The sequence below is a fragment of the Heterocephalus glaber genome, unplaced genomic scaffold (assembly GCF_053883595.1).
Source record: "Heterocephalus glaber isolate CG9 unplaced genomic scaffold, H.glaber_assembly_v1.0 deba00001600, whole genome shotgun sequence".
NCBI classification, from domain to species: Eukaryota; Metazoa; Chordata; class Mammalia; order Rodentia; family Bathyergidae; genus Heterocephalus; species Heterocephalus glaber.
This window is the reverse complement of record NW_028258372.1, coordinates 34,301,855-34,320,652: the sequence shown is the minus strand read 5'-3', so window position 1 is coordinate 34,320,652 and position 18,798 is coordinate 34,301,855. Positions and strand designations below refer to the sequence as shown.

The following is an 18,798-nucleotide window of genomic DNA, read 5'->3' as shown; positions in this document are numbered from 1 at the left end:
TATAGCTCTTGTTTATAGCATGGGAGAGTGCAGAACGAATTTATTCCATTTGTATTTTAAATTATATTTTTCTATAATTCTTTAAATATTTAGTATGACCCAAATGATGAAATGTTTGTAAATGATAAATATAAATAGTTAAATATTTAAAATTATATATTACAGATTTACCATTTTGAAATTGAATTATATAACATATGGTTAACCATACAAATTTACAGTTTGATAGAAATAAGTACTTTTTGCTGGATACCTAGTGAGTAGAGTCTTTTATTTTTCTTAAAAGAAGCAGGAGAAAGCAATTTTATCACTGTTAAAATTATAGTACTCCAAACTTGTAATTTAAGATCACAGATATAATTCTCACAATTTACAAAGTTAAATCTGACAAAAGTATAACTTTAAAGTATTTTATTCAGAAATAAGTATACAGACATACTGTTTGAATATATGTGGAAGGATAATTTCCTGGATAGAAAAGATAATCTGTAAGACTTAGAAATTAGCAACTAACTTGAAAAGTTAAACGGGAATGTAAAGTATTAATTAGATCTAGTGCAACCCTTGGTTATGCTTTCAAATAAAAGGGTATATATTGTTAATTTAGTTTTAACCTTTTAGAGAAAGAATTTATTTATAAATAAATATACAAAATAAATCCTTACAGTGAAGACATATGGAAATAAGAAGCTTAATTGGGTGTGTTCCCAAGTAGCATACAAAGAATAGTCTTGATGATTGATTTTACCATTTTGAAATGTTCTTTTCTTGGTCTTTTCATTTCTCACTTGTTTACTTATCCAGGAATGTCTTCTGTTTCTCTTCAGTTCTATTTTGTTATTGTTGTTTTTGTTATTTCTACCTCTTAAAATGGCCCTGAGAAATCTTAGGAGGTCTGGAGACTCCTAGTTTTGGGTTCACTCATGAGTTGATAATGTCCTTGTGCCCACCTGTAGCAGAAGTTTAAGTGAGATTATCTATTGCTCTTCCTCTTTGTGACTTATAAAAATTGCATTTGAAATTTTTCAGTTGGGATAGAACTGTTCCTTTGTTTTCAGAACTTGTAAAGTCAACAGAACACCAGTAAGCCTTCACGTACTTGGTGAACTACAACATCAATTAACCGTGTAATATGAATTTCATAAACCTTAGGATTCCAGTTTCCGGAAGTTCTCACAGTTTATTTTGAAAGAGCCGAAAGGAACTTTAGATACCTTGTTGTCTAATTTCCTCGATTTTTATCTAAAGAAACAAAGCTTTATAAGGGATTCTAGCACAGGGCCCTGAAGAATGGGTTTACCATGTGCTTTTTGTAGAATATACTGAATACTACAGAAGACACAAGTGCTCTGTGAGTGTTTCTTACCTGTCTTACTTTTTACTACTTTATTCTACTAACTTAACTTCTTAACCGCTTTTCATTGTACCTCAGATTGCCTCAGTAGCAATAATTTTTTAAAAAAAAACTTCTTTATTTAGCTCTTATTGTATAATAGGTACCTTATGTGTGTAATTTATTGTACTTTCAAATCCTCCCCTGGGTACTGGGAGATAATATCATTCCTCACATTGAAGCTTAAGTAGGTAACTTAACTGAAGACACACTGCTTGCTCTAAGAGGAGGAGTAATGATTTAAAGGTTTTCTGACTCAAAAGCATGTGCACTTAACCATTAAGCTATAATGTTCATTCTTATAAAGCTCTCCCAAAACTCTCCCCAATTATTTTAGCCCTGCCACGTAATAAAGATTATCCTAATAGTTTTTCTTTCAGTGTCTTTATAATTATTAAACAATTTTATTCAAAGCAATATAGTATTATAAATCCATTGGCTTTTGTTTCTACCATATGGACTTAATTAGCGTTGGTCTATTGCAGACATATTCACTTGTGTTTTTCTTCTTTTGGAAATAGAAGAGTCAGTGGCACAACTCACATCTCATTTCAGGAATTGCAATTAAAGGGTTTTTTTTTTGGTATTGGGATCAAACTCAGGACCTTCTGCTTGTGAGACAGGTGTGGTGCCACTGAGCTAAATCCTCAGCCCTAAAGGTGTTTTTTTGTTTGTTTTTTTAATACAGTGGAATAGTTTTTATGGGGGAGAAGTAGGAGATGAAACAATAAAATTAAATGGATTTGGGTTTTAGTAACAGTTTGCCTTGTCAAAGAGTTGGTTCTTCACGTGGAAAGTGTGATATAACAAACTCACTTTTAGGAAGATTAATGTGGGGTAGATTACAGCCTGGATTAGTGATAGTAGAAATTAGGGGCAAGGGATATTAATTAATCAGGTAGCTATTGCAGAGTTCAGATGCAAAGTAAGAAGTATGAAAACAAGAGTTGGTTACATTAGGAATGAAAAAGAAGATACACATGAAGGAGAACAAAGTGATTGTATGGAAAGGTTAGGTTACCTTTTGGGGGTGGGAGAGAGTGGAGAAGGTAAACGAAGAGAAGACAATTTAATTTTCATCACTTCAAAAATAATGAATAATCTTTCATGTGAGTGATGAGAGGGCTTTGTGGATTCAGTAGGAATGGAGAGTATCTGCAGCCTAAGGAAACACAAAGACATGAATATAGAAATTGGAGGATTGCTACAGGGGAACGAATAACTTTTCATATTGTAGGCAGAGGCATTACTCACAAAACTAAGGAAGCGAGCTCATCAAAATTGAGTGAATTTGAACAACTTTCATAACTTCAGTGTCTGATATTATCAAACAAGACAAAAATCACATTTTCTTTCATTATATTCTCTTATTCAAGAATAAACGGATACTTTAGGATGTCACAGAGCTCTAAAGATAAAAATTAATTTCATCATCACTATCATATTTATTCTTCTTACGTTAACATGCAGGGAATTCATGATTATTTTATCAAATGAATTCATAGTTCTTTTAAAAAAATGTTACAATTTCTAATATGATAGATTTAAATAGTTATAAATAAACAGTAGCTCCTCAGGGTCTTCAGTAAGTCTCAAGAATATAAAGGAGTCCAGATATTTAAACAAGAAAGCTCAAGAATGGCTTTTATTTATACTAAGGGTAAAACTATTCTTTTTCTTTGTAAAACAAAGATATACCAGATTGTATTTGTCTGATACTATTGATACTAGTATAGTCCTAAACACTCACAGATTATGACTTTTAGCAAAAATAACTAACTTATGTTTGACAGAAAACAAAACCAAAAAGCCTGAGGAGGGGACAATAGAACTTTGGATTATGCACAGCCATTTTAATAGACCACTGCAGCTCATGAATACCAATGATACAACTTTCTCCAGTTGCTCATAAATTTGTACATCTTTGTAAAATAGGAAAGACCGATATGCTTATTAAGATGGTTGAAAGAAATAGTTTTTTATAGCACAGAAAAATTATATAGACTTTATCAGTGATTTAGTGTTTTATCTTGGAAGTTATCTTTTAATTAACTTAATATCAGGTCAACATTTTGATTACTTGAAATTAAAAAAATTATGTTCAATATTAAAATATTGTACTACAAAATGTAATTTTACTGTTTAAATAAAGTTTACTAGAGTAATGACTAAATTTAGTTGAATAGAAATTTTCATTTTCTGTATAACCTAAATATTAGGTCATATTGGCTTATTTGTTCAATAATTTACATATATTTGAGAAAATCAGACTCAAGTAGCATAAAATGTGTGCTTGCACTGTATGTAACATTTCCTAAATCGTAAGATACTGTAAATCTTATAAACCAAAATTATAGAACTTGATAAGTTTGCTAAGAATTTATCTTAATAATGTGAATTTGAATATGCTAAGAATTATTTTTACAGTCTAGCCCATTTAAAATATGAGTTCAGTTTCCTTATTCCATAGAATTTTAGAAATACATACATGAATTTCTCTTTATAAGCCAATCAGTATACAGCCTCTTTAATTTATGAAGCTTTATAATCTAGTTTATTGATTTTTGTTGGAGATGGGAAAACATTTTAACTAACAGAAGAGCAGCAGTTTTTCTGAGATAATATAGACATAAAAGAGAGTTGAAAGAGATTTATAAAAGTAATGTGATATTTGCCATGATCATTTTAGTTATATTTTTGATTGTTATTCCTATCAGAGATGAAAAATTTTGCCAAATACTGAACAACTCAACCTAGGCAAGTGTCAGGTAGCTTTATTTGCCTGAAGAACTTAAAATTACTCATCATTCATTCAGTACTTTTTTTTGCAAGCTGTTAACATGAATGTAAGGAAGAAAATGTGTGGTTTGTGTCTTCTAAGAGGCTGTTGTGGAAAGGCAGACTGGTGTGGGACTCAGAAGGGAGCTGCTGTTCCGGCCGTGCCTCTAACCTGAGTATACCACTGAGATTCATGTAGGGATGCTGATGGAAGAGTGCATGCGAGGTGGACTTGAACCCTTATTCTTTGATCTTTGAGTTTTTCCTTTAAGTCTGTAACATTTTTTGGATGAGAATAGATGACATCACCATAACAGGGTTACAGAGTGTGACCACATACTGGGAAGACAGAATAACAAAATTACTTTCTGGCTTGAAGTTGAGATAGCGTGATTACAGGAGATTTTAGGATGTTACTTCTTGTATTACATTAAAGACAAATAATTTTTTAACAATATAGATTTGATTTTGAATTTTAACACTGTATATTATATGCTTTTTTGCCATCAGAAAAATACCCTGTACTGCAGATGACACAATAGTTACTTCACAGGATTCACCGTGGGCTTTAAGGTCAGTGGGGAGCACAGGAGCAGGCATTCACCAAGTGAAAGGGCGTAGTTGAATTTCCTTCCCACCCTGTGCTTGCCTTTTATATTTGTTTGTTTTGTTTTTTGTAGCATTTCTGTTCTTACTTCCCTTTTCCATTCTGTTTTTCCTTTTGTTTGGGCATTTCTCCTTATTCCAAACCTCAGTTTGAAAATTAATTGTTTGAAGGATTTTCTGAAGCTCCATAATGACCTGTGTACACTTTCATAGCTTTTAAAAATATACCTGTATATCCATCCCACCGCTTTCCTCCTGTCCTCTCTTCCCCCCTCCCCTCCTCTTTCCTCCTTCTCCCTTCTCCTCCCCGTTCTGCTTTCCCCCTCTCCCTCTCCTTCTGTCTTTTTTCTTTTTCCTTTTTTTCTCCCACCCCCTTTATTGAATAACTCTTGGTTGTATATTTGTTTCTTGAAGGATTAGGGTCAGAATATTCTCATTATTCAATTTCCACATGTAGCAGAGTAGTGACACATGATAAGATCTGAATAAATGCTTTTGAAATGTTTAATTGAGGGAACAGCAGGTTAAAGGAAGTTGAATAAACTCAGGATAGGTTATTCCAATCACTTTGCAAATCTAGGAGGCAAGTGATCTCCTTGGGATGGATGTAAGAGTAATGAGCATACTTATATTTACAACGATATCAACATAGTGTTTGAGACATACAATATGGCTTCATTAAAGTATGTATGAGAGATATGGCTTGTCATAGGGGTTAAGCAGCTTGAAGTTTATTGGGTCCATAACTCACTCTTCAAGATCTATACCTGATCTTAACAGTTGACCTGTGTGTTCTTGCCTCCCCTCATTGCTATAGAAAGTTAAAAAAATTAAATTTCAATATATATTGGCAAACTGGTGTTTGCCCCCAGGGTACATGATAAAAGTATATTTAGAAATACTTTTAGAAAAGTACCTATGCCACATGATAATTTTAATTACAATAGAAATTTTGTTCATTAAGCAAATCTTGGTAAAAATTATCTGGAGACAATTGAATTACAATTCTAAGGGAATAATGATAAAAATTAAGTATAATACAGTAATTGTAGAGCATTTAAAATTTTTCTCTTTAGCTGTATCTTTAAATCTATGTATGTATGTATGTTTTTGATACTGGAGATTGAACCCAGGATTTCATGCTTGCTAGGTGAGTGCTCTACGACTGAGCCAACCCCCTTTTTAAATTTTGAAACAGATCTTGCCAAGTTGCCCAGGATAGCCTTGAACTTGTGATCCTTGCTCAGCCTCCCACATAGTTGGGATTACAGATGCTTATCACTGTCTTTAGAGGTCTTTCATTTTTGTAAACACCCAGCTAGTTAGTTGATGTTAACATAATTAGCATTCTGTACAGTTTTCCTTTTATTTTCAGTGTTGTCTAACGGTTGTTCTTTGGGGGAGGGGCACTAGGGATTGATTGAACCAAGGGCCTTTGCACTTTTCCCAGCCTTTTTGTTTGGTACCGGGAATTGAACTCAGGACCTTGCACTTGCAAGGCAGGCTTCGGCACCACTGAGCTAAATCCCCAGCCCATTGTCCAGCTATTTTTTATTGTTTAGGGTCTAAGTAAATCATTAGGTTGCCCAACCTGGGCTAGAATTTATCATTTTTCTGCCTCAGCCTTCCAGAGGACCGGGAAGAGAGGCATGCACCACCATGCCTGGCTTGTTCTCAATTTTTAATTAAAGTATATTTTTACATATCCATCATTAACAGAATTTTCTTCTGTATTAATTTAAAAGAGATTTGGCCAAAACAAAAATTTTCATAATTAAAAATTGACAGGCATTGATACCTGGAATTTTATAATTTTATTTCCAGCATTAGTCATAAAGATCTAAAATTTTCAGAAATAATTTATTAAATCCTAATACAAAATAAATATTTAAAGAATTGTAGGTTCTTTAAAAATTAAGTTTTTACTTGTTTGAGCTTGATTTTTGTCCTGTTTAGCTGCCAGTTGATTATTTCAGAAAAAGAACAAGATAATTTAATTGCATTCTGTATCAGCTATTGCTTTTCCAAATGGAAAAAATTGAATGTCTTACTTAAGCTAATTTTTGATGTGAAAACATAAATTTTTATTTCAGTATTCCTATGAGTATTTGGGTACTGTATGTAAATACATTTTAAGACAAACTCATTTCTTAATTTTTAACAAAATAAAACTTTATAGAGATATGAGTAAATGTAAGCAAATTTTATCATAACTGGTTGCTTTGTTTCATATTCTAAAACTTATCAGTTATCTATTTTAGCAACTAAAATATCAATTATTTCTCATCAGTTTGGTGTATAGTAGATACAGTCTTATGTTTTTGGTATATTGTTGTGTAAAAAGGAATCCAAATGAAACATTATAAGGGACAAACATGTAGGAAAGTTTATAGATATAAATGTAAGATCATCTTCAGAGTTATATTTTTCTATCTGTCCATCTTTGTGTAGATTAGATTTGTTTCTTTTGCAGGTGCAGTGTTAGGAAGCTCAAGGCAAAACGTGATCACATTCTTATTCTATTTGCACGCTTACTTACATTTTGTACTATTAAAATTAAAAGGTTTTTATTGCAAACAAGGTAACTTCGTAAAGTATAGTGATATTTTAGAAATTTTGCTTTTTGGATGAGGTATTTGCTGAAAAACAGAACTACATGCTTTAGGAAATTCCTATTGAAAAAACATTTTTGAATATATTTTAGATGAAATGCCTGAAAAGTCCTGTAAAAATGAACTTATTTTTCTATTGAAAGATGCAAAGTTTAATTTTAACTTTTAAATTTGACTTAAAAGTTTTACTTTTAGATGTAAGATTTTTAATATGATTTTGACAGTGGAATTATTATATTCTAACTGTGTAAATGATATTTTAGACCAAACCTGGAATGCCCGACTTTCCTCAGCAACCTATAGAAATTAAATAATGATGGAGATTAAAATAAATGTGGTTTTAAAAACTTTTTTTATTGAGCAATAAACATTAGATGAGTAAAATAGACTTTAGTTCTATTTAAGAGTTCAAAGTCTTTGAGAGAAACAAAGTAGAGAAATGATTTTTCTCAGTGTGACATAACATAGGTTAATGAATCAGAAGCAATTCTCCCAAAGTCAGAAGAAAAAAAATTGAACATAATGTGGGGACAGGAAAATCTCTCAACCAGTTCAAAATTTTCCTTATCTTTAGTTTAAAAAGAAGTTAAAATTAGTTAACAATGAAACAAAGGATAGAAGCAAGAATAGTAGATTTAGATGTTACTTGATGGGAATAAAGTCTTTTAAAACTGGTGTAAAGTCTTTGTTAATGCAAATGGAATATGTTTGAAATAATCTTGTTTATTACAGCTATATACTGCTTTAATGTAATGTGTAAGGAAATTTCTTTGTTATGAATTTATAAGCTGAATGGGATTTGGGAGGTAGAAGAATGAGCAAGTGTCTGTAAATTACCATTTCACCTTTCTGTTTGGTGATTTCTATTTTCCTCTCTCCTCAGCACATTATTAATAGATAAGCTTTTTAAAGAAAGTATTGCCAGGTTGCTCATCAATGTTTAAAATCTAGGCTTGAAATACAAACTGGGGAGAACAAGTATACATGAAGACACTTCACTATTAGAATTTTTAAATTTAAAACATCCTGTATTAGCTGAAAATGTTGAATTTGATCAACATATGGTACCAGCTAGCCTCATTGCCACCCGTTCTTTTGTTATCTTGTTATTGTTATAAGGCTTAATGACAGTTGTAAGCCATAGTTCTGGATGTGGGGGTTCATCCACCCTGGGGAGAAGAAGAGAAAACTGTAGGGTGGATTATGGAAATATGGATTGATCTAAAAAGAGACCTCTTGTAAAAGAATGGGGCTCAAAGAAAAGCTAGGAGAAACTGGTGAAAAGATGATGGAATATGATGTGAAAATGATCATTTGAAATCTTTCCTTTCATTCCCAGCTGCTGTGTTTTGGAGAAAAGGAATACATTTGTATATTAAGGGAGAGCTAAAAGAGCCTAGATGAATAGTATTATTTATTAGATATATTTTAATTTTCCTTCAGATAAATTATGTGCATTTTAATAGAGTTTGCATATGTTAGACATTTTAAACCTTAAAAATGTAGTTATATGATATCTCAAGGAAATGTTTCATGTAATACTCGATATTTGGCATTCCTAATTTCAAAAATTAATTTCATGGTTGTTATATAATCAAATATTTTAGCTAATTATATTTACTATTTTATTTAAAATATGAATTATATTGTTAGTTTTTTTCCTAATTATTTAAGTGCACTGATAAATGTTTATTCATATATACTTTCTAGGTAGGTGGTTATATTACAACTTATCTTGGTTAGTACTTAGTGACAATATGTAGTTTTTTTCTTAGCCTGTTTTCCAAGATAAGTCAACAATGCAGTCTAGTGGTCATGTTTGCAAAATGCAGACACAGGTTCCATGTGGCTTTAACCAGTTTTTAATGTGCTTATGTACAAGTAAAAGAAAAGTTGTTTCCTGATTCTAAAGTTTGAAAAAAGTTAGACTGGAAGAAAGTTAGCATGAAAGTGTAGAAATACAACATTTTGGAGGAGTATCATATTTTGAAGGAGGAAGATTTCAATTTGGATATGCAAAATATTTTAGTAGAAATATCTTCTAAGTAGTAGGAAGCCTTTGGAGTACAGGAGAAGATGGATGAGGTGGAATCTACTGTGTAAATGAACTTACAAAGATAAGATTTATGGAGAAATATTAGCATCTCAGAGAACATCTGCTTCTGCAGACCCATAATGAAAAAATTTTGTTTGATAATTATATTCAGTGATGTTTATAAATATTTTGTTTTGTAAGATATGGACAATATATGTGACTATGTTCTTTCAATCTTGGAGGGGCGGGGGTGGTGGTGGTGGAATACTACCACTGCCAGATTACAGCCTTTGGGTAAGGAAGAAGAAACAAAATATAACTTTAAGCAGAAGAGCTTGTTCAAATATGCACTAATTTAGTGTGAATAGAGTTTGGAATGCATAGAGCTTGATTTTGAGGCTACAAAAATAGTTGGCCTGGGCTAGGGATGTAAGTCAGTGGTAAAGAGCTTGCTTAGTATGTGAGGCCTTAGGTTCAATTATGTGTGTGTGTGTGTATGTAGTTTGGGCCAGATCATGAAGAGCTTTATATGTATACTCTTTGGTACTAGCCTACAGGAAATAAATAACCATAAATAGCCCCATGTGGTAGTAGATCCTATAATCTCAGCATTCTGGGAGGCCAAGACTGGAGGATCACGAGTTTGAGCCCAGCCTGAGCCACATAATGACTTAGTGAGACCCTTCCTCAAAATGAAAATAAACAAAAGACTGTGGCTGTAGCTCAGTGTGAAGGCCCTGGGTTCAATCTCCAGTGCTACAACAAACAAAGAAACAAATAAACATAAATGATATATGAGCAAGGGGATTTTAGGAAGGTAAACTTAGGTTAAGTGCTTTGGATAAGAGAAGTGGAGCTTGTCTGAGACAGAGCCCTTAGAAGACCATTGCTGTTGAGAGCCTGAGCTAGGAAAAGATCAAACAAAAATTGGAAAAGGAAATGGATTTGAGATTTTTTTCTTTTTTTTTTATTGTAGAGGAACAGATAGATGCATGAGCTCCTCCCAGTTAATAAAATTCTAAGTGTATAGTATGGTATTGTTAAGTTTAGCAGTGTTGTACCGCAGATTTCTATACAAACTGAACTTTGTGTGTGTTTAACAGCAACTCCAAGTTTCCTCTTCTCCACAGCCCCTCGCAGCTGTCATTCTACTTTCTGCTTCTAGGAGTTTGACTGGATGTATGTATTTCATATCTGTATAATAATCCAATATTTCTGACAAATATTTATTTCATTTAGCTTAATGTCTTCAAGGTTCACATTGTTGCATACGGCAAGATTTCCTTCTTAATCATGAATATTTCACTGTATGTATGTGAATATCACATACTCTATCTGTTCGTCCATCAGTGGACATTCAGATTATCTTTGTGTCTTGGCTATTGTGGATAATGCTGTGTTGAACACAAGAGTACAAGTATCCCTTTGAGATCCTGACTTTATTTTAGGTAAGTACTCAGAATTGCTGGATCATTTGGTAATTTATTTTTAATTCTTTTAAGGACTGTTTCCATTGATGCTATACTGCTTTCTACTTCCACTAACAGCACCCAGTGGTTCCAACCTTATTACATCCTCACCAATACATTTTTTTGTTTTTGTTTTTTCATAGTGGGCATCCTAACAGGTGTGAGATGACACTGCATTTTGGTTTTGATTTGATTTTTTTTCATAAGTACTGATGTTGAGCATCTTTTTCTATATCTGCCTGGCATTTGTGTGTTTTATTTACAGAAATTTCTGTTCAAGTCCTTTGCCCAGTTTTCAATCAGGTTGTTTTGTTTTTGCTATTTGGTTATAGAAGTTTCTTTTATATTTTGGATATTAAGCCACTGACACATGTATGGTTTACAAATATTTTCTCTCATTCTATAGGTTGCCTTTTCACTGTTCTGATCATTTTCTTTGTTGTGCAGAAACTTGATGTAATCCCACTTGTCTGTCTTTGCCCTCGTTGCCTGTGCACATCCATGTCATATATACAGTGCATGGCTGGTGTTACATACAGGAAAACATTGCCAAGATCAGTGTCATGGATTTTTCCCTTCGTGTTTTCTTCTAGAAGTCTTACACTTCTGCCAAAGTCAGTCTTTAATCTCTTTTGAATTGATTTTTGTGTGTAGTGTAAGATAAGGGTCTCATTTCTTTCTTTTACATGTGTAAATCTAGTTTTCCAAACACCATTTGTGGAAAAGACTTTTTTCTTTTCTGTTGTGTATCCTTGGTACATTTGTCAAAGATCAGTTGATTGTACTTGAATAAGAGTACTTCCGGGCTCTCTAGTCTGTTGTATTGGTTTATATGTTTGACATTATGTCCTTACATTGTTTCAGTTACTATAGCTTTATGATATATTTTGAAATCACAATGTATGTTGCCACTAGCTTTGTTCTTTTTCAAGACTGATTTGGCTATTCAGGGTCCTTTCTGATTTTGTATGAATTATAGGATTATTTTTTCTATTTATTTAAAAATTCCACTGAAATTCTAATAGAAATTGTATTGAATCTTTAGATTAGTATGGACATTTTAACAATGTGAGGTTTTCTGAGCTGTGAACTCAAGATGTGATTCCATTTATTTGTCTTTTGAAATTTCTTTAATCAGTGTTTTATAGTTTCAAGTGTGTAAATCTTTCAATTCCTTGGTTAAGTTTATTCTTAAGTATTTTCCTCTTTTTTGTTGCTATTATAAATGGCATTATTCTCATAATAATACCTTTCAGAGAGTTTGTTTTTAGTATATAGAAGTGCACCTGATTTTTGTGTGATTTTGTAGTTTGCAATGGATTTTATTCAATTTGTTTATTCTATTAGTATTTTTTTGATGGTATCTTTAGGGATATAAGATTATTGTTATCTGTGAATAAAATAATTTTAATTTTTTTCTTTCCAATCTGAATGCCTTTTAGAGATTTTCCTTGCCTAATTTCCCTGACTTGGACTTGTATTGCTATGTTGAGTAGGCGTGGCAAAAGTGAATACCCTTGCCTAGTTTCTGATCTTAGAGGAAAAGTTTTCAGTATTTTACAATGAAAATGACATTAGCTGTGGAATTTTCATATATAGCTTTCATTATTTTAAGATCCTTTTTCTAGATTTTTGAGTCTTTTAAAATCATAAAATGTTGAATTTTATCAAATATGTCTTCTGCATCTATTGAGAATTTTTCAAGGAGGTGAAGAGTAAAGGAGGGCAGAAATATCTAGATTAGAAAAGTAGGTAAATGATGATGCTTATAAATTAAAGGAAATGAAGTTTTGAAGAATGTAATGAGATAAGTCTTAGACACAGTGTGTTTTATGTCTTCAATATCCTGGTTAAAATATCAAGTTAATAATTGCAAATGAAAAAGCCATCCAGCACTGGGGAGACATTGGTCATTGATAATAGTAATAAACACTTTACCTAATGTTGTTCCAAGCATTTTATAGTTATTAAGTCACCTGATTCTCACTATAGCTCTACAGATTAAATATTCATCATTATCTCACTTTAAAAGTAAGGAAAATGCGGTGCATAGTGATCAAGCCACGTGCCCAAGGACTCACAGCTTAATTAAGTTGCAGAACATTCATTTGAACCAAAGCAATCTGGTTTCAGTGTTCTTGCTCTTAACTATTTATATTATTTTCCCTCATAATAGTAATGGTTTCTGAGCATTTTTATAGGTAGACATTGTATTGAACATTGTACTGTATAAATCAACTCAGTGGATGCTCAATATACCACTGTTATTTCACAGATAAGGAAATTGGAGCCAAGGAAAGAAAAGTTATGTGAATGATTTTGTATATCTGTTAATTAGCTAATCTGGACCTCACATTCTACTTGCAGAACCCAAGCTCTTATTTAGTATGTGTAACAGTGAGAGTAGATTCTTTATGGAGAGGTGAGGGCTGCAGACAGTTACTGGAAAACACCAGTGGAGAAGGCCCATGGGAAATGTTTGAAGCAGCATGAAAAGAATGACAACGATAGGAGGAGAGCTATGGGGGGTGGACATCTGGGGTGATACTTTTAAGCTGAATGAGATTAAAGAAGCCTTGATTTCCTTGGACCAAGGAGTAGGGCACTTGAATCTGTGAATTCCAAGTGTTTTATATGTAGTAGATACTTAATAAATAAACACATATTCAATTAATGAGTAAAGTGTCGCACATTGCAAAAACGTCAGCTATGATAACGAATAAAGATGTAGAAATAAGATCATTGGCATTAAGACTCAGCAGTAAAAGGTGAGAGAGACTTACTGAGTATTGATTGTACTTTTAAGGGGATTCCCGGGGAAAAGAACTATTTTAGTTCTACTTTTAGCTGATGAATGGTAAAATCAAACTTTACAGAATTTACTGTAAATTGCTTGTACAAATAAGTCACTCTAGTTTTTATAATTGTTATTGTACATATAGGCCAATAGAATATTATTTGTAAGAATAAATAAAAGGTTTGAGATAATTTATTAGGGAGAATTATTATTTTTTAATTAGAAAATTTATCAAATAAAATATGTATAACTTTTCACTTACTCTGTAAAATCCTTTACAAAAGTCTCAAGAAATTGTGCTTTCTCTTTAAGGTCACTTGTGCCAAAGTGGACAAGATGAAGGGTGATCAGAGCTCATTGCTCTTTGGTAAAGACTGTTTGATGGCTTTCTGTATATAAAAAGAACCAGTGTTCATACTTTAATTTCTCAAAGAAAGGGTTCCCTTGTAAGAACTAAGTCTTCACTTATAATCTCAGTAAGAAGCCAAAGATTACCTCAGCAGGGAGTGTGAACTAAATTTTTATTCCAAGTGGAGGGTGTTCTCTAATGGGTGTGGCATAATAAGTTTACAACATGATAGTCTACAGTATTTCTGTTTAGAATTTCAAGAAACACTCATTTAAACACCGCTTTCAATTTAAAATTATAGCAGTATAATTTTATAAAGAGAAATCTTGTATAATTTACGATAATCTGAAAGTACAAAAAAATTGAGCTCTTATATTACTGTGTTTTTAGTCCATCTTGCTGGCTAAATAAAACCCAAGGTTTTACTTTGATTAAGAAGTTCTTATTTCATGCTTTATATTGAAGGGCTTAAAGAAGTCTAATAAAGCTTTATTGAGTAAAATCGCTAAGAATATTGCAGCTGACCCCGAGATGTTCTTCACCATTTGAGTCATGGTTTTCTGTCTTTTATCTATCAGATGTAGATAGCTTTGGTCTATCAGTAGTTCTCACTACTAGCCTAAGCCAATGAAATACTCTCTCAGCCCTTTGTCCTGCTATTAACCTGTTCAATCCCACCCTGCCTGTGTTACTCTAGTAGTATCGACTTGTTTTGATATGACCTTGTTCTGTATGTGCCATATGATTTTTTTCTCAGATTGTAAATAAAATGCTTGAATTTAGTTACTATTTTAGTGTAATAGAAGTAAATATTAAAAATATAAAAATACTTCTATGAAAAATAAAATTTCATTACAAAATAATTAGAGTAACAATGGTAAATACACTGTGTATCATAGTCTTAAAATAATATATTTTCAGTTGCTAATCTATCTCTTAGCTCATCTCCTAAGAAAACTGTACGTTTTCGTGCATAAAATACTTTAATTATTAACAAAGTGTATCTGACACTTGGTATTATTTTGAACAGTTTCTTCCTATTTAAAATATCTATTATACATTTTGGTCCTTATTTACATTTTCAGTTTCTCACACCAGAGAAACAATGTGATATTTACACACGTGTGTTCAATTTATTTCACTTAACAGTATGGTTTCAAGTTGCATCCATTTAGCTATAAATGTCTCAAGTTTATCTTTCCTTATGGCTGAGTAGTACTCCTTTGTATAAAAAAACACGTCTTTTTTATCCATTCATCAGCTGATGGGCATTTGGGTTGTTTCCAAAATTTACCTATTACAAACTGTGTCACTATAGACATGGGTGGGCATATGTCATTGTGGTATGATGCTTTTAATTCTATCAGGAGGATATCCAGCAGAGGAACAGCTGGGTCAAATGGAACCTTTAATCCTAGTTTCTTGAGGAATTGCCACATTGATTTCCACAATGGCTGAACCAGTCTGCACTCCCACCAGCATTGGAGTAGGATTCCTGTTTCTCTCCAGCCTCACCAGCATTTGTTGTTGGTGGATTTCTTGGTAATAGCTATTCTTTTTGAAGTGAGATGGAATCTCAGTGTTGTTTTAATTTGCATTTCTCAAATGACCAGTGATGTTGAATATTTTTTCATATGTTTATGTGCTGTTTGTACTTCTTCATCTGAGAATTGTGATTCATCTCAGATGCCCACTTCTGGATTGGGTCTTTAAATTTGGGAGGTCTGATTTTTTTTCAATTCTTTTATGTTCTAGGTAATAGTCCTTTGAGGAACAACTGGCTAAAATTTTTTCCCATTCTGTGAGTTGTCTTTTCACTCTATTGTCGATTTCTTTTGCTGTGCAAAACCTTTTTAATATGAGATCCTAGTTGTTGATTCTGTATTTCCCCTGCAATCAGAGTTTTGTTCATGAAGTCTTTGTCAATACCAGTCTCTTCAAGAGTTTTACCTATTTTCTCTCCCAGCAGATTTAGTGTTTCTGTTTTAAAATTTAGATCTTTGATCCATTTTGATTTTAGTTTAGTGCATGGTGAGAGACTCAGATCTAGTTTTAATCTTTGGCATGTGGAAAGCCAGTTTTTTCACCACCACTTATTAAAGAAGGTAACTTTCTTCCAGTGAATATGTTTGGCTCCTTTGTCAAAGATAAGATGTCTCAATGTGTTTGGGGATGTTTCTGCATCTTCTAATCTGTTCCATTGATCCTCAGGTCTTTTTTTTTTCCCCCACTACTATGCTGTTTTTATAGTGTAATTTAAGTCAGGGATTGTGATGCTGCCTGCCTTACCTTTGTTGCTCAGGACTATTTTTGCTATTCTAGGTCTCTTCCGCTCCAAATGAATTTTAGGCATATTTTCTCTATTTCTGTGAGATATGCTAAATGTATTTTGACTGGGGAGTGCATTAAATCAATACAGCAGTTTGGGGAATATGGCCATTTTCATTATGTTGGGATATCTTTCCATTTTCTGATATCCTCTTCAATATTCTTTTCCAGAGTACTGTAATTTTCAATGTAAAGAAATATTACTTCCTTTGTTAGATTGATTCCTAAGTATTTCATTTTTTTCGATGCTATTGTGAAAGGTATTATTTCCTAATACTCTCTCAATGAGTCTGTTTTTTGTATACAGGAATGCTATTGATTTATGAGTGTTCACTTTGTATCTAGCTATATTACTGAATTTGGTTATTGAATGTAGAAGTCTTTTGGTGGAGTTTTTGGGGCTTTCTATGTAGAGTCCATGTCATCTGCAAACAATGATAATTAAACTTTTTCCTTTCCTATCTTTATTCCTTTTATTTCTCTTGTCTAATTGCTGTGGCTAATGTTTCCAAAACTGATATCCTTGTCTTATTCCTGATTTTAGAGGGAAAGCTTTCAGTTTTTGACCATTTAGTATGATGTTGGCTGTTTGTCACAGATGGCTTTTATCAGGTTGAGATAAAGACCATCTAATCCAATTTCTGTAGGGTTTTTTTTAAAATCACGATTGGTGTTGGGCTTGGTCAGATGCGTTTCCTGCATCTGTTGAGATGATCATGTGATTTTTGTCTTTGTTGATGATTTTAGATTATACAGGGGGAAATTTAAGTCGGTTAGGAGAGAAAACAGATAAATTAAGGGAAATGTAGCAGAGGAAAAAGGATGATCACCCAAGCTTTGAGAAACTGGAGAGGGAAGGAGAGAAAGAATAAAGGGTGAATCAAGAGCATATCCAAGTGAACCAGAAAGATAAGAGACAATTCACTCACATGAAAATATCACAAAATCAGAAGAGAAGTTGAGGAAAGAAGACTCATAGAACAGAATAAAAATAAAGGTAAAAATCCAAACAACAGAAAACAAACACACAAACACTCCCTTCAAAAAAAAAAAAAAAAAAAAAGAAAGAAAAAAACTCCTCTAGTGCCCACAGTTCTGTTAGTGCCCGAGGCAGATAGTGTCCCAAACTGCTGTGTAACCCTGCCAAGTCTGCATAGGATTAGTGTGGAGTACAGGCTGAGTTTGGACCAGGGGCTGGGGATGGTCTTCAACCAGCAGTTTCTGGATGTCCCTTGTGGGCCTGCCCGTGTCTACCTTGGCCTCGCCTGCAGGGATAGCTCAAGGCTCCTCCCAGTCCTCTGGTCAAGGTCAACCCCTACTAGCGCATCTCTATCTTGTCCCCCAGTTGGGGGGAGGTGTTCGGTGGGGGATACTGTTGCTGCCACCCAGGGTATAGCCCGAGGCTGCTTGGTTCCCCTTAATCTCCTCACCAGTAGGTTGAGTGCCTACCTCCCAAGGCTGTTTAAATCCCGTGCCCATGTGTCTGCATCTTCTCTCAAGTTGCTGGTCCCCAGTCACTTCCTTCACCGCCTCCTCTGCACTGTGGTCCCCAGCTTTGCCGTTGCTAGGGTTTCCAGTTAGCCTAGGGCGCACAACTGGAAAAAATGAAAAAAATAAGAGCCAGGGGTGTCGGGGAGGGAGCAGTTCGCTCCTCTGTTTGCCTGCGAAGTTTGCTGCCAGGCTGCAGTGTCCACTGTGTGGAGGACGGCAGGAGAGCCCAGGGGCCTAATGTTAGCGCACTGTTTGAGCCGTCAGTGCCTCGGGGACTTCCTAGTATGGCAGCCATCCCTCTCTTTCTTCCAGTTACCTGTGTTTCTAGTTGGTTTTTCTCTGAGTACTTCCAACATGGCTCCTCCTCTATTCAGCCACGTTGAATCCCCCAGTGTTTTATATGTGAGAATCAATTTATGTTCTTATTTACAAGTCTGTTATTTGAAAGATACTAAGTATGTGTTTCTTCTATAAACCTAATATTCTCAATAGTAACAAATAAGCATAGATAAAAGAAGCTTTTGTTTTTTCTTCTCTCTTTGCCCAGAATTTACTTTCAATAGCATTGAACAATCTAGGGCTGGTGAGAGTAACCATTTTGATTATATAATCCCATGTCTCTCACTGGTCCTTTATATCTTAACACTATTTTTTATATACCGGGTTGAGCCTTGATTCTCAAGTACTAGTAGCACAATCTTAACTTTTTATACATATGGAAAATACCCAATATAGAGAGACAAAGACATCAAATGTAGGGATCTGCTCATCAGTACAGCCTGTTTGAAAACAAGTAAACAAATTGTGTAGGTTAGCCACAATGCTAAGTTTCAAATCTTGACTCTACCATTTGTTTGTTGTGACTTTTCACTTAGCCCACGTGTCCCTCAGTTTTATTTATTTATTTTTACATAGAGGAATAAACTGGATGGTTGTAAGG

General features: G+C 33.5%; 1 protein-coding gene across 20 annotated transcripts in view; it reads left to right on the top strand.

The window, feature by feature from the left end:
- Dennd1b (DENN domain containing 1B) overlaps positions 1-18,798 on the top strand; it is a 226,966-nt gene that overhangs the window by 58,296 nt on the left and 149,872 nt on the right. The window lies entirely within an intron of this gene.